This window comes from Protopterus annectens, chromosome 7.part1, assembly GCF_019279795.1.
Source record: "Protopterus annectens isolate FY-2018-M chromosome 7.part1, PAN1.0, whole genome shotgun sequence".
In the NCBI taxonomy this organism is placed as follows: Eukaryota; Metazoa; Chordata; order Ceratodontiformes; family Protopteridae; genus Protopterus; species Protopterus annectens.
The window spans coordinates 57,707,291-57,720,349 of record NC_056740.1 but is presented as its reverse complement, the minus strand read 5'-3'; the positions used below and the strand labels follow the sequence as shown (position 1 = coordinate 57,720,349).

General features: G+C 42.5%; 1 protein-coding gene across 1 annotated transcript in view; it reads right to left on the bottom strand.

Moving 5' to 3' along the window:
• The window catches only part of KBTBD12 (kelch repeat and BTB domain containing 12), a 1,334,674-nt gene that overhangs the window by 1,126,446 nt on the left and 195,169 nt on the right, over positions 1-13,059 (bottom strand). The gene's annotated exons all lie outside the window — the stretch shown is intronic.

Below are 13,059 nucleotides of genomic sequence, written 5' to 3'. Positions count from 1 at the left end.
ATACGTATTTGCCACTCTCACGTGTTAGGTTGACTGTTTTGAGGAAGGAAATGAGGGCTGTCATGGTGCTGTGGCCTGGGCGGAAGCCGTGCTGGGTGGGAGACAGGAGTTTGTGCTGGATTAGGTAGGGCATGAGCTGGGAGTGGATGGCTTTCTCTAGAATTTTAGAGAGAGGAGAGAGTATAGCTATGGGTCTGAAGTAAGTAGTGTCTGTGTTCTTACCACCTTTGTGGAGAGGAATTATGTATGCATAACGCCAGATGGTTGGTACATAGGATTCCTGAATGGATCTATCAATGAGGATGGATATGGGATAGGCTATAGATTCGGCTGACATTTGAAGAAAATTTGCTGGAAGGTTGTCAGGGGCATTGCGGCATGGTTTTAGCTTTTGCAGTAGTCTTTTTATAGTATAGGTGGAGACAGGTTTAAGTGAGAATAGCGATGTAGGAGGGGGGTGAGAGAGAGGGTTTGGGGTGCAGGGTGAGGGGTTAGTATTGATGGATGGATTGGGGAAAGTGGAGGATAATTTAGCTATACAATCAATGAAAAATGTGTTGAAGTTAGTGGCCGTTTCAAGACTTGAGAGGTTGGGATTGGGGCAGGGGTTGGAAGTATTACCAGGGTTGAGTATTGAAGAGATGGATGTCCAGAATTTCTTTGGATTGTTTGAGTGTTTGTACTGCAGACTGCTGTAGTAGTTTTTGCGATCTTTTGTTATTGATTTTTTGGCCAGGTTACGAAGATGTTTATATTCTTGGAGGGTGGTGGGGTTTTTCTGTTTTTGGTACAGTTTCCACTTTTTGTTTCTTTGAGTGATTATCAATTTAGTTTCTTGGGATAGCCAGGGGCAGGAATTTGTTTTGATATGTTTGGTTTGTAAAGGGGCTACTTTATCAAGTAATGTAAGGAAGGTTTGGTTAAAATATGTGACGGCATTATCTAGTGTAAGGATTTTCAGTGGGGACCAATTAGTAACCTTGAGGCATTCAGAGAAGATTTTGGGGTTGAAGGAAGATAGGTTATGGGATTGTTTGAAAATGTGTTGTTTTTCTATGTGTGAGGATAGGCGGTCAGTGAAGGCTGGTAAGTGGTCGCCTAGGGGTCTGGTATTACACCAGCTTTCGAGATACGGTTGGGATGTGTTGTTAATATCCAATCTAAGATGGTACCAGAGGAACCATCTTTGTTTGGCCTAGTACGGAGGTCTATTAGTTAGGTGAAATTGTAGAGGTTGATAAGAGTGAGATGGGGTATCTATGAAGAAGGAGGTCCAGTTAATATTTACATCACCAAGAATGTAGGTTTCATATTTGATGTTTGAGTTAAACCAAGAGAGGATGTCTTCCAGAGTTTTGGTATTGTCTCTGGGCGGGATGTAGATGGAGCAGATGCAGATGGATTTATAGTTGTTAAGTTTTAGAAAGCCTACAGTCATTTCTGCATTGGCAAATGTTGGGATGGGGTTGGTCAATGGAGTAAAAGTGAGAGTGGAGGAGTAGATAATTGCTACGCCACCTCCTTTTCTATGAGTTCTATCATTGCGTATAATGTGGTAGCCTGGAGGAAGGATTTCATTATCTCTGATGGAGGGTTTGAGCCAGGTCTCAGAGACACCGGTTATGTCTGGCTGGTTGTAAGACAGCCAGGCATGAAGGTTGGGGATTTTATTACGGAGGCTTTGTGCATTTAGGGTCATGAGGCGGATAGTCTGTTGCAGATATAATTGCACATTTACCTGCTGTTAGAGACCTCATATCCATTATTATGTGTCTAGCTTTAGGGTCTATATTAAATCACAGAACACTTAAAAAAGCAAACGGTGTTTAATCGACCCTATGTAAGCGAAAGCTTACAATATCGAAGAGTCAGAACAACGATTTTTTTCCAAGGGAAACAAATCGCTGTTTCAACAAAAAAATTAAAAAAAAATAAATTACAAACATTACATTAAGTGGGGGGCTTCACCCCCACACCCCCTACTTAAATATACCAACTCTGAAATCGCACTATAGTGCTGAAAACGGCAAAGTACCGAAGAAGCCAAGCAAATTCTTTCCCAGGGGAAAGAATTCGCTTAACAGCCACTTCGATATTTTCCATTTTCAGCCTTTTCAGTTCGACCAAGACACATTCGAAAGAATGGGTCTTCGGTCTTCTAATATAGACTCTGACTTTATAATGATGTATTCCTATACCAGAGTCCAAGTTACATTCCCATTTTTCTATTACTCTATCAAATTTGTGTGACGTGGCACAATGTGCAGCATTGCTTAAACATGCTTAATGATGGGAAAATGGCAAGTATTATGTTTTGCTTAAAACGCCTGCATTAAGTAACCGCTGTGTGGCTTGGCAGGTTGATGCAATGGTTCTGAGTTCAAAACAGGGTACAGGTGTACTTTTTGAACAAGATTAATATTATTTCACATACATATATCAATATAGCGCCATTAAGCTAAGTGATGCTGGGAGCCGTGCAGCATCAACCAAAAAATCTTTAAAGGAATGAAAAATGGGGAGATAGGACATGGGTGCAAGTGGGGGAAAACATAGTGAAAGCCAGGTACGTATGTGCAAGAAGGGTGTAGAAAGAACCACAGGTATCTATTTCTTGTATAGCATCAGCTGTGCAATTTAACAGATTTTTTTAGCTGAATTTAGACCGTCACTCTCAGAGTGAGGGGTGAGGACAACATAAGTGTGTTGTCAAGCCAAATGGAACAAATTAAGTTTGTCTGGTGGACACGTGCAAAATGCAGAGCTGTGTATGGGACTATCATTTTTAGGGGGGTAGGTGCCCATTTTTTTTAATGTGAGAGGGGAATGTTGGGGAAGGGATATAAGTATGTGTGGGGGAGGTAAGTTGGGAAGGTGAGGAAGCTTTTGCAGACAGACAAGACTGCAGACAGGGTTGGTGTGTGTGACACAAGAGGGGTTAAATACCTTGGTTGGGGAGGGTGTTGTGGAATCCCAGTCCCATGGATGTCAGACACAGTAGCAGTGTGACTCAAGTCTTCACCCATGGGACTGTCAGCACCGTACCTTCAGTGATCCTGTGGAAGCAGTAGTTGATGCTAGTGCCCAGGACAAGGCTGCCCCACCAGGATGGACAGCATGCTCTCCATCAGGTGTAGGCATGCACCAAGAGTTTGGCATAGCAGCCCACGCACCATGCCTGGCCATTCCTCACAGATGACATAATCACCTCCTACACTTCCACTCCCAGTGGGGGGACCACTTCCTGCCTGTGAGGTAGAACCACCTGATGGCCCAGATAGTGTAGGAGCAGCAGAGGGGTCAGCACCAGGCTGTGACCCAGATGTGCTGGGCCCCATTCCATAGCCAGGGGAGCCAAGGTAGGTGGATCATCTGGAACCAGCCTACCTTCTCGCACTGTAGTAAATTAAATATAAACATTAAGGTAAAAATAAACATAACCAAACAAATGTTAGTATTAACATAACAGAAGATAATGATTAATCTAAAGAAAACAGAAAGGAATATAATGAGGAACATAACAATAAATAATGTAAATGAAAGTATTTTAACAGCAAAGCTAGAAGCTATACATAAGGCCAACATAAGAGGTAGTTATAAGTAATACATTAATATCAAATCATAATAAATATAATTAATAAATCAAGGAAGAGAAGGGGTGTGGTGAGAGAGAAAAAAATCATTAGTAACTTTGCAGGTAATATTACTACACAGACTACTACTACATACTTCTATATATGTAAGATTTCAGTTGTGAGTACAGTGACTGCAAATATTGTATAGATGATGTTGCACAAACATAGCCCTCAACCTGTTAGCATGGGACCTTATGGGCCAAGCCCAACCAAATGGTGGTACAAAGGCACAACTATAGGGAACATTTTTACATAGTGTACTCATACATTAGCAGTAAGGTGTTCTGATAACGGATTTGCTATTAAATTGCATTCCAAGTAATGTCATATATCTGTAAATCAAGGCCCAGACATATGGGGCAGAAGTCATTACATTGTACATAAATCATGATAGTTGAGAGGTATGTTCATGTACGATAATTACATTAAACAACTGGATGGTTCTCGGCTGCTATGGGATTAGAACCCACAAGCAGTGACTACAGGAATAATGTGCACTTTATTTCAATATAACGAATTATCAAAGCACCATCTGATTAAAAGGTTTAATGTGACATGTTGTGTGAAATGTTCAGACATGTATAGCTGTGTGTGCTATCAGATTTGATCCCATGAGCAGTGACCAGAGGAATAATGAGCACTTTATTTGAAAACATTAGTTATCAAAGTACCATCTCCTTTTACACTTTTTATTGCTTATTGTTATTTCAAATCTGGCATTTACACACATGTATGGCTATCTAGGACTTATTTTACATTACCCGTATAACACGTTCAGGTGGCCACTGTGGTGCAGTGGTTAGCGTTGCCACCTCACAGCAAGAGGTTCTCCGGTTTGATCCTCAGCCGGGATGCCTTCTGTACGGAGTCTGCATGTCCTCCCTGTGATCACATGGGTTTCCTCCGGGTGCTCCGGTTTCCTCCCATATCCCAAATACATGCTGTAGGTGGATTGGACACTCTAAATTGGCCCTAGGCCTGAGTGCGTGCATGTGTGTGCCTTCTGTGGAAGGTTGGGTGCTGGGCTGGCAACTCAATACCGTAAAACTCCACTGCCAATCATGAGCGGACAAGGTGATCTGCTGTGGCGACTCCTAACCGGGAAAAGCCGAAAGAAGAAGAAGACCCGTATAACATGTTCATTTACTGAGTGCTATTTGCAGCATATTTCAAAAAAAATTATCAGAACTCAAGCTTGACCCTTAATCTGGTTATTGCACTGCATTTATGTCTGCCATTTCTTGGTGCATTATTTTTCATTCACACGTGACAAGTGGACTGGTGTCCGATTAGAACACACATGCTGTGAATACAAGAATAATGAACACTTTTTTGAAAACATTACTTCTCAAATCACCATCTCCTTTTAAACTTTATTGATAATGTTGCAGCAAATCTGGTATTTCAACATGTGGATAGCTGTCCAGGACTTCTGTTACCTTACCCATATACCCTGTTCATTTACTGAGTGCAGTCTACAGCTTATTTCAAAAAAGATGATCAAAACACAGGTATGACCCTTAATCTGGGGTTTGAACTACGTTTATTTCTGATAGCTACTAGTGCATTATTTATTCATGCTCATATAACAGCTGACTTGTGTCAGACTGGAACACACAAGAAGCGAATACAGGAATAGTGAGCACTTTATTTGAAAACATTAGTTATGAAAGTACCATCACCTTTTAAAAGTAATTGATTAATGTTGCTTCAGCTTTGGCATGTAGACCATGGATAGCTGTGTAAGACTTCTGTTACCTTACTCATACACCCTGTTCATTTATTGAGTGCAAGCCACATTATATTTCAGGCAACAAGCAGACCAGAGCAGTGACTCTTACATTGGGTAGACCACAACATTACCTGATGTTTGGAAGCTATGCTACACAATACTGCATGCTTCCTTGCTTTAACTTGCTTTACCATTTCAGGTAGGCAGTCATCATCATCATCATCAGCCCCCTTTTTCCCATTTTTCTACATGGGGTTGGGGATTGTGTTAACTGTCGACAACTCTCTCGATTCAGTGCCACACTCCTGTCTTCTTCAACACTTACGCCTGACTGTCGCAGATCTTTTCACACAATCCATCTACCTCTTTGCTGGACGTCCTCACTTCCTCTTACCTTCTTCCTGTCTGTCCCAAATCTTCCTCACCAGATTGCTTTCTGCTTTTCTACACATATGCCCAAACCACCGTAATCTGTTCTCTTTGATCTTTTCTGCAATTGGAACTACTCTGGCTTCTGCTCTTATGTCCTCATTTCTTTGTCTGTCCCACAGTGTGCATCCTATCACCTTTCTCAGGCACTTCATTTCCATCACCTCTAACTTCTTCAGCTGTTCTTTTACTGCCTAGGTTTCTGTACCATACATTAGTACTGGTCACACCACTGTCTTGTACACCTTACTTTTCAGCTTCTTTGGCATTCTTCTGTCATAGACTACACCTGATACTCTATGCCAGTTGACTGCAGCCCCTCTGATTCTAGCTTTGACCTCTTCATTCAGTCTATCATTCTCCTCAACTACTCCTCCCAGATACTTGAAGCTGTTTACCTATTCCGCTATCTTCCATCTCTATTCTCAGCTTTTGATTTCCCAATTTGCTGCCATTATCGCAATCTTATCTGTGCTTAGTTACATTCCATGTGCCTTCAGATTTGCATTCCATTCTCCTATCCTTTGCTAAAGTTCTAGCTCAGAGTCTGCCTGTACTGCCACATCGTCTGCATACAGCAGCTTTGTTGATCCGTCCCCTCCAACCTGCTTGCTAATGTAGTCCATCACCAGTATGTACAGCAGTGGGCTCAGAGCTGAACCCTGATGTACACCCACACCCACTGGGAACCCCTCTGTGAGGCCGAACACTGTTTGTACTTGAGTCATTGGGTCCTTGTACATAGCCTGTACTAATTCTACCAATGTTTCTGGAACTTCAAACCACCACAGTACTGCCCAGATCAGCTTTCTTGGGACCTTGTCATATGCTTTCTCCAAGTCTAGGAATGCCCAGTTGGACTCTCTCCTCATCTCTAGCTTCTTCTCAACTATCTGTCTCAATGCAAACATCGGGTCAATTGTGCTGCATCCTGATCTGAATCCAAACTGCTCATCTCCTATCTTACATTCTACTACTCTGCGTATCCATTTATCAATCACCCTCTCCAAAACTTTCATGCAACGTGAAAGGAGTTTGATGCCTCTGTACTGCCCACAGTTGTGGAAGTCCCCTTTGTTCTTGTACACTGGCACAAGTATGCTTATGTTCCAGTCATCTGGGATACGCCTTTCTCTCCACACTGCTATTAGTACCCTCAGGATCCATTTCTCTCCTATCTCACCCACCATCTTTATCATATCTGCTGTGACCTCACCTGAGCCTGCTGCTTTCCCTGACTTCATCTTCTTTAGTGCTGTTCTTACTTCTTCTTGGGTGGGCTCCTCTTCTTCTCTCATTGTAGGCTGTTTCTGGAGCAGTACAGATTCTGTAGGGTTTTCTTCATTCAGAAACTGCTGGAAATACTCCTTCCATCTGCCTCTGATGTCCTCTGGGCTGATGAGAAAGTTGTTGCTAACATCCCTTATGACTATGTTCTTTATCTTTCTGTCTTTGCCTTGCAACCTGTTATAGTTTCTTTGTGCCCCTTACTGAGTCACTTTCCAGAAGTTGGTACAGTCCCTCTGATGCCCTCTTCTTTGCTATTGCAACATCTTTCTTAGCTTCTTTGTTAACCAACCAGTAGTCCTTCCTAGCCTGGTCAGTCTTTTCTGTCTCCCACTTCTTCCTGCACTCCTTTTTTCTTTTTATGACTTCCTGGACTTCTACATTTCACCACCAGCTTTCCTTATGGACCTTATTTCCATACTTGGCTCGCACACATATCTTTTCTGTAGCCCTAAGACATGCTGTTTTTAAGCACTGCCATTCTTCTTCAACTCCAACTATTTCCTCCTCTTCTTGGGGTGCTAGAGCCCTGAGTAATTCCCTGAACTGTTGTACTTTCTGTCCAGTCAACTTCCAGGTCTTCAGCCTGGTCTCTGTTGACCTTAGAGCCTTCTCTGACCACTGCTTGCAGCTGATTGTGGCAACTAGTGATTTATGCTGTGGGCCGACTGTTTCACTGAGGATGACTATGCAATCATGGATTCTGCCCCAGTGCCTTTTCCTTACTAGGAGAAAAATACCTGAGTTGCATGTTGACTACTCTTGTATGTGATCTTGTGACTGTCTCACTTTCTGAACCATGTGTTGGCTACTATCATGCCATTTGCCAGACAGAAGTCTAGAATGGCTTCTCCTTCTTTATTCCTGTTGCCCCACCCATGTGGACCCAGGCACTCCTCATATCCTGTTGTCTGTCCCGATATGTGCATTCAAGTCACCCATTATCAACACCAATTCATGTTGTCCTGTTTTATCTAGTCGATCCTGCAACTGCTGTCTGAATGCACTCATTTCCTCACTATCACAACCCTGTTGTGTGGCATAGGCTGAGTTTATGAATACTGCCCTATCATTATACTGGAGTCTAACTGCCATGAGTCTGTCATTAATTCTGATGATATCCCTAACTGCCTTCTGAAGCCTCTCTCTCACTACAATTCTTACACCATTTCTAGCCTGCCTTCCACCTGACTCTGGATCCCAAGCCAAGTGGCTTTGCTGCACTGCCCTTTCATCTCGCCTCCTGGATACATAGGATGTCCAGCCTCCTTCGGATCATCATGTCATCCACTTCCAAGCTGCATCCTGTCAGTGAACCTACATTAGGAGTAGAAATTCTCAGTTCACATTTGTAAGGTTGGTTGGTTTTACGTCCAGCTTTTGCTCAACAGAGCTATCCCAAGTAACCCAGGCTGGGCAACTAGACACCAGCCAGCCAGTAGCTTATTGACCCAGGGCTCCTGGGCTTTATGGCGGGCATACATTGGCCAATAGGGGCACATATACCCATCCCACCGTTAGCATGGGTCCCTGGCGTGGGTCAGAGTAGGCTGGGTCCTCAACCCACTTATCACCGGTAAGTACCCATACCAATTTTTGGCGACATTAGTCAACATCACCAAATCACCAAGAGCCATATTTTACACCACTGAGTGGCTAACCCTGCCTCGGCGTGCAGTCTGTGATCCGTGTTCTCCTGTCTTGAGGATAGTGCACACCACAGTAGATTCCCAAAGCGGTTGGTCTGTACAACTCTTTCCCCTATACGGCACCATGTAGAGTCTGTGCTGCTGCCCACAGCTCCATTTATTGGTGAGTTTGAAATGGAAACACTCAGCATGTTTTTCTGACATGGGGGAAACCTCACGGAGACAAAGGGCGAACATGCAAACTCCAAACAGGCATTGGTCGGAAGTCAGATTCGAACCTTGTACAGTGTGCATGGGAGGCGAAGACCTTAACCACTAAGCCATCTGGTCTCTAGGCAGTGACACATTAATAAAGATGTAAGATGTCCCAGGTATATCATACTTGACTGTTAAGACTGCAGACTCTGTAATTACTTTACTGTGTAATTAAGTTATGCATTAAATTATTACTGTGATGATTGCCTCATCCTGTTCAAGCACCCTGCATTGGACTGGCCATTGCAAGCCATCTCTTCTGTAGCTGTGGTAATAGAAACAAACCATTATGTATAACAGTTTTGCACAGATTCAGCTTATATATTTCTAAATAACTGGCAAACATACTTACATATCTGTGGAGTGTGCCCACCCCTAGCCTCTTGGAGCCATGTGTCTTCCTATGCCTCAGGTCATCCTAGTGGTGATGACACTGCTCATCAGTGAAGGGAATACCAGTAGCACCGGTTAGTTCCCTGGCTAAACAATCCCAGGCCTCAGACTTACACTCTGAGCCCTGGTAGTCACCCTGCAGCAGACGGGGTTCACAATTCTTAACCAGGAATCCAACAAAAACTCTAGACTCCTGCACACCCTACTTTTGCACATGAAAGTGCACTCCTTCACCAACAGCACCGGGCATATCCACAGCCAAGTTACGACTCCAAAGAATGAAGTGAAATTCCCACCTACTGGCCTTTAAATGGGCTGCATTCCCACCCTTGCACGTCATGCTGTAACTTTCAAAAAAGCGCCGCACCACTTAGCATCACGCAAACTTGCACAAACTATGTGTAAGGGAAGCTTAGCAAAGTGCAAAAGGGAATAGACTGTTGACCATGTTTAAGTGCTGCTTAGCATCACACAGCTTTTTAAAATGTAACAATTTTTCATTATAAACTTAACCAATATTTCAGTCACCTGACACATTTTCACAGGAATATATGTAAAAAGTATGACTGCTCAGGACTCGAAACCGGGACCTACTGCACTGTGGGTCATGACTCAACCTATCTGGCCACTGGGATAATGAAGGGAACTTGCATATCTTCACTTATACTATAAAGATGCCTGTAAGCATACAGCAGCTTCGCTGCATGGGTTTGCATGTTACTAAGGAACGCAGAACTACAACAATTAGATACATCTGGTTTCTATTTTTAGATTTCTGGCAAATGTCTGTTGTATACATATAAGCGCAGCTCAGCATCGTTAAGCAACGTACCGAGCAAACAAGCACATGAAAAGTAAATAAATAAATAAAATTGACTACATCTGGTTTCTATTTTTAGATGTGTAGCAGATGTTTACTGTATATGTGAGCAAAGCTAAGCATAGCTGTGTGATGCGCTGCACCACACAATCACATAGATGTAAAAAATATAAAATAAAATAAAATTACAATTACATGAAAACAAAATTATAAGCTTGTTTCTTGCCTTTCCTGTAACTAGTGAAGTCCAGATACAGACTTGCTGTATCCAGGACTGTTGGTAAGCTTCTGAGCCCCCCAAGCCTTTCTGTGTTGGAGGGAAGCCTTCTAGCTTATCAGTGGGAGTGGTAAGCACTAGGTAGCCTGTCTACCACGGGAAGATTGGGTTTTGACCCTGAAACTGTAGTTCATTGGCCATCTGGGCAGTGTGTCCATCTCTTTCTACTTTCTGGTTTAAAAGACCACATCTGCGTTTGTTTCCCATCTTTCCTCTAACTAACCTACTGGGTAGCACTAGAAAGCCTTGAACTGATACAAGCCTTCTAGCTTAGAAGAGAGACTTTGGAGTGATTAAGTATCAGTTTTCTGTACTTTCTTGCTGTACTTAACTGTTTTCCACCTAAACGCAGATTTTCCAGCATTTATTGTGATTTAAAAGCTTGTTTTTTTCACATAATGTACTTATTTGACTGCCTGCACTTTTAAAAAGTTGCTTTTGTTTAAATAATTTGTTTAACTGTTGTAGGCTACACACTAAAGTGTGATAGCCTTTTCTGATCGTTTGCAGGGCCGGCCTTAGCCGAAATGGCACCCTAGGCGAAGTAGTGCTCCTAAGGTGCCCCTTAAGTCCCACCCACACCACAGTCATGAAACACCCCTATTTGAGCCACACCCACATGGTCACTTCCCAAGAAAGCCACTCCAGTCATTTCCTTAAATTACTTAAATGCATAGGAAGAATAACTACAATACAAGGTATCTTTAACTACAACTACTTCTGCATAGTATTTTCTACTTTAAATACCAGATCCAGATCACAGTCAAATAGGGCCCTAGGCAGGATAATAGACAGCCTCCCAGAGCAGTCGCTCCTGCTGCAACCCCCTCCCCTCAGCAACAGCCCCCATTCCAGTGTTCCATTATTTGGTTATTTCTCACCAGCTACCATGCATACTGTTCTCCTATTTGCTTCTATAGTCATTACAGATATTGAAATAAAATAGCACAAATACAGGTAGCCATTTGCTAAACAATACAGTCTCACAATGAAAACAGACTTGGCATAAGCAGTAAACTTCTCTGCCCTTGAAACCCTCATTCATTGAAATGGAAAAATTCATATTCATTGAAACGGCATGAAAACCCACACTCATAGAAAATGCATCTGGCCAGTGAAGAGTTAAGTTTACCTTTGGGCATACCTCCCAACCATACCGAATTACTCGGGTATAACCGAGTTTTGGGGTGAAATAATGGGGTGCCACGATTCCCGAGTGGCACCCCTTCATTTCCGATTTTTCAGCTGTTACTTCTTTTAAAGAAATCTTTTCCGCATTTTGAGCTGACGTCATCACGTGCGTGATGACGTCAGCTCCATCAGCCTGTCGGAATTGAGCTCAAGGCTCACAACATGCACATTTCCGGCTGGCTGCTTTCAAATTGTGCGAGCGTGAAAGACTTAACGTTCTGTGAGTGGGAAAGACTTAACGTTCTGCGAGTGGGAAGGACTGGGCTTCTTCTACTCGACTGTCTGGGGCAGCTTGCTTCTGCTGCTTGCGAAGTTGCGAGTGAGAAGGACTTAACGTTCTGTGCATGGGAAGGATTAGGCTTCTTTTACTTTACTAACTGGGGTGCTTGGTTCTACTACATTGCAGATGCAGAGCTTTATGCGAGTGGAGCGGAAAGGAAGGACTGTCTGGGCAGATGCAGAGATTTATGCGAGTGGAAAGGAAGGACTGTCTGAGTCCTGGGCTGCTGTGCAGAATGCAGATGCAGAGCTTTATGCGAGTGGAGTGCTTCAGGTAGGAAACAAGTGTGTACATGTGTGTGTGTGTGTGTGTGTGTGTGTGTGTGTGTGTGTGTGTGCGCGTGTTTACATTCATTATATATGCTTCTATTGTTTATGTTCAAACCTTCTCTGACTGCAACACAGCATAATACACACACAGACATTAATATCAGATTAATTAATAAGCAAATATCAAGAATGACCATTCATACAGATTATGGCAATGTGATGTGTCATGTATAAACTGCAGCAGGCACTGACTCTTGTCACGAGAGGTAGCTGAAAAGGAGTTCCAATGTTCCATAAAGGTTTTTGTTTGCTTGATAGAGTCCAGTAGAGGGTGCTTTCCCATCAGCTTCTACCCAATTAACTCTGAAGTTGCGCTACTATATATATATACATATATATATATATATATATATATATATATATATATATATATATATATAAAATGTGTGTGTAAGTACACTTTTATGATGGAAATGTTGTGAACTGGGCAGTTTTGTCATTATTGGTAGATGCATTTTGTTTCATTGCATTTGCCTACTGGAAAAATGTTCAAATAATAAATTTAAAATGTGCTCCAAGTCTAGCAAGTGTGCTGTATACAAGGAATATAATTTAATAAAGTCAGGAAGGTGTATCAAAGAACACATGTATGTTTCTTGTTTTGTGTGTAAGGGGCCTATGATTTGTAAACAGCCCAAAGGTAATCTTTATCCACCACTGGCCAGATGCATTTTCTTTGGATGTGGTGTGGGTTTCAATGCTGTTTCAATGAATGTGAATTTCAAGGACAGAGACATTTTATTGGCAAGTCTATTTTCATTGTGAGACGGTATTGCTTTGTT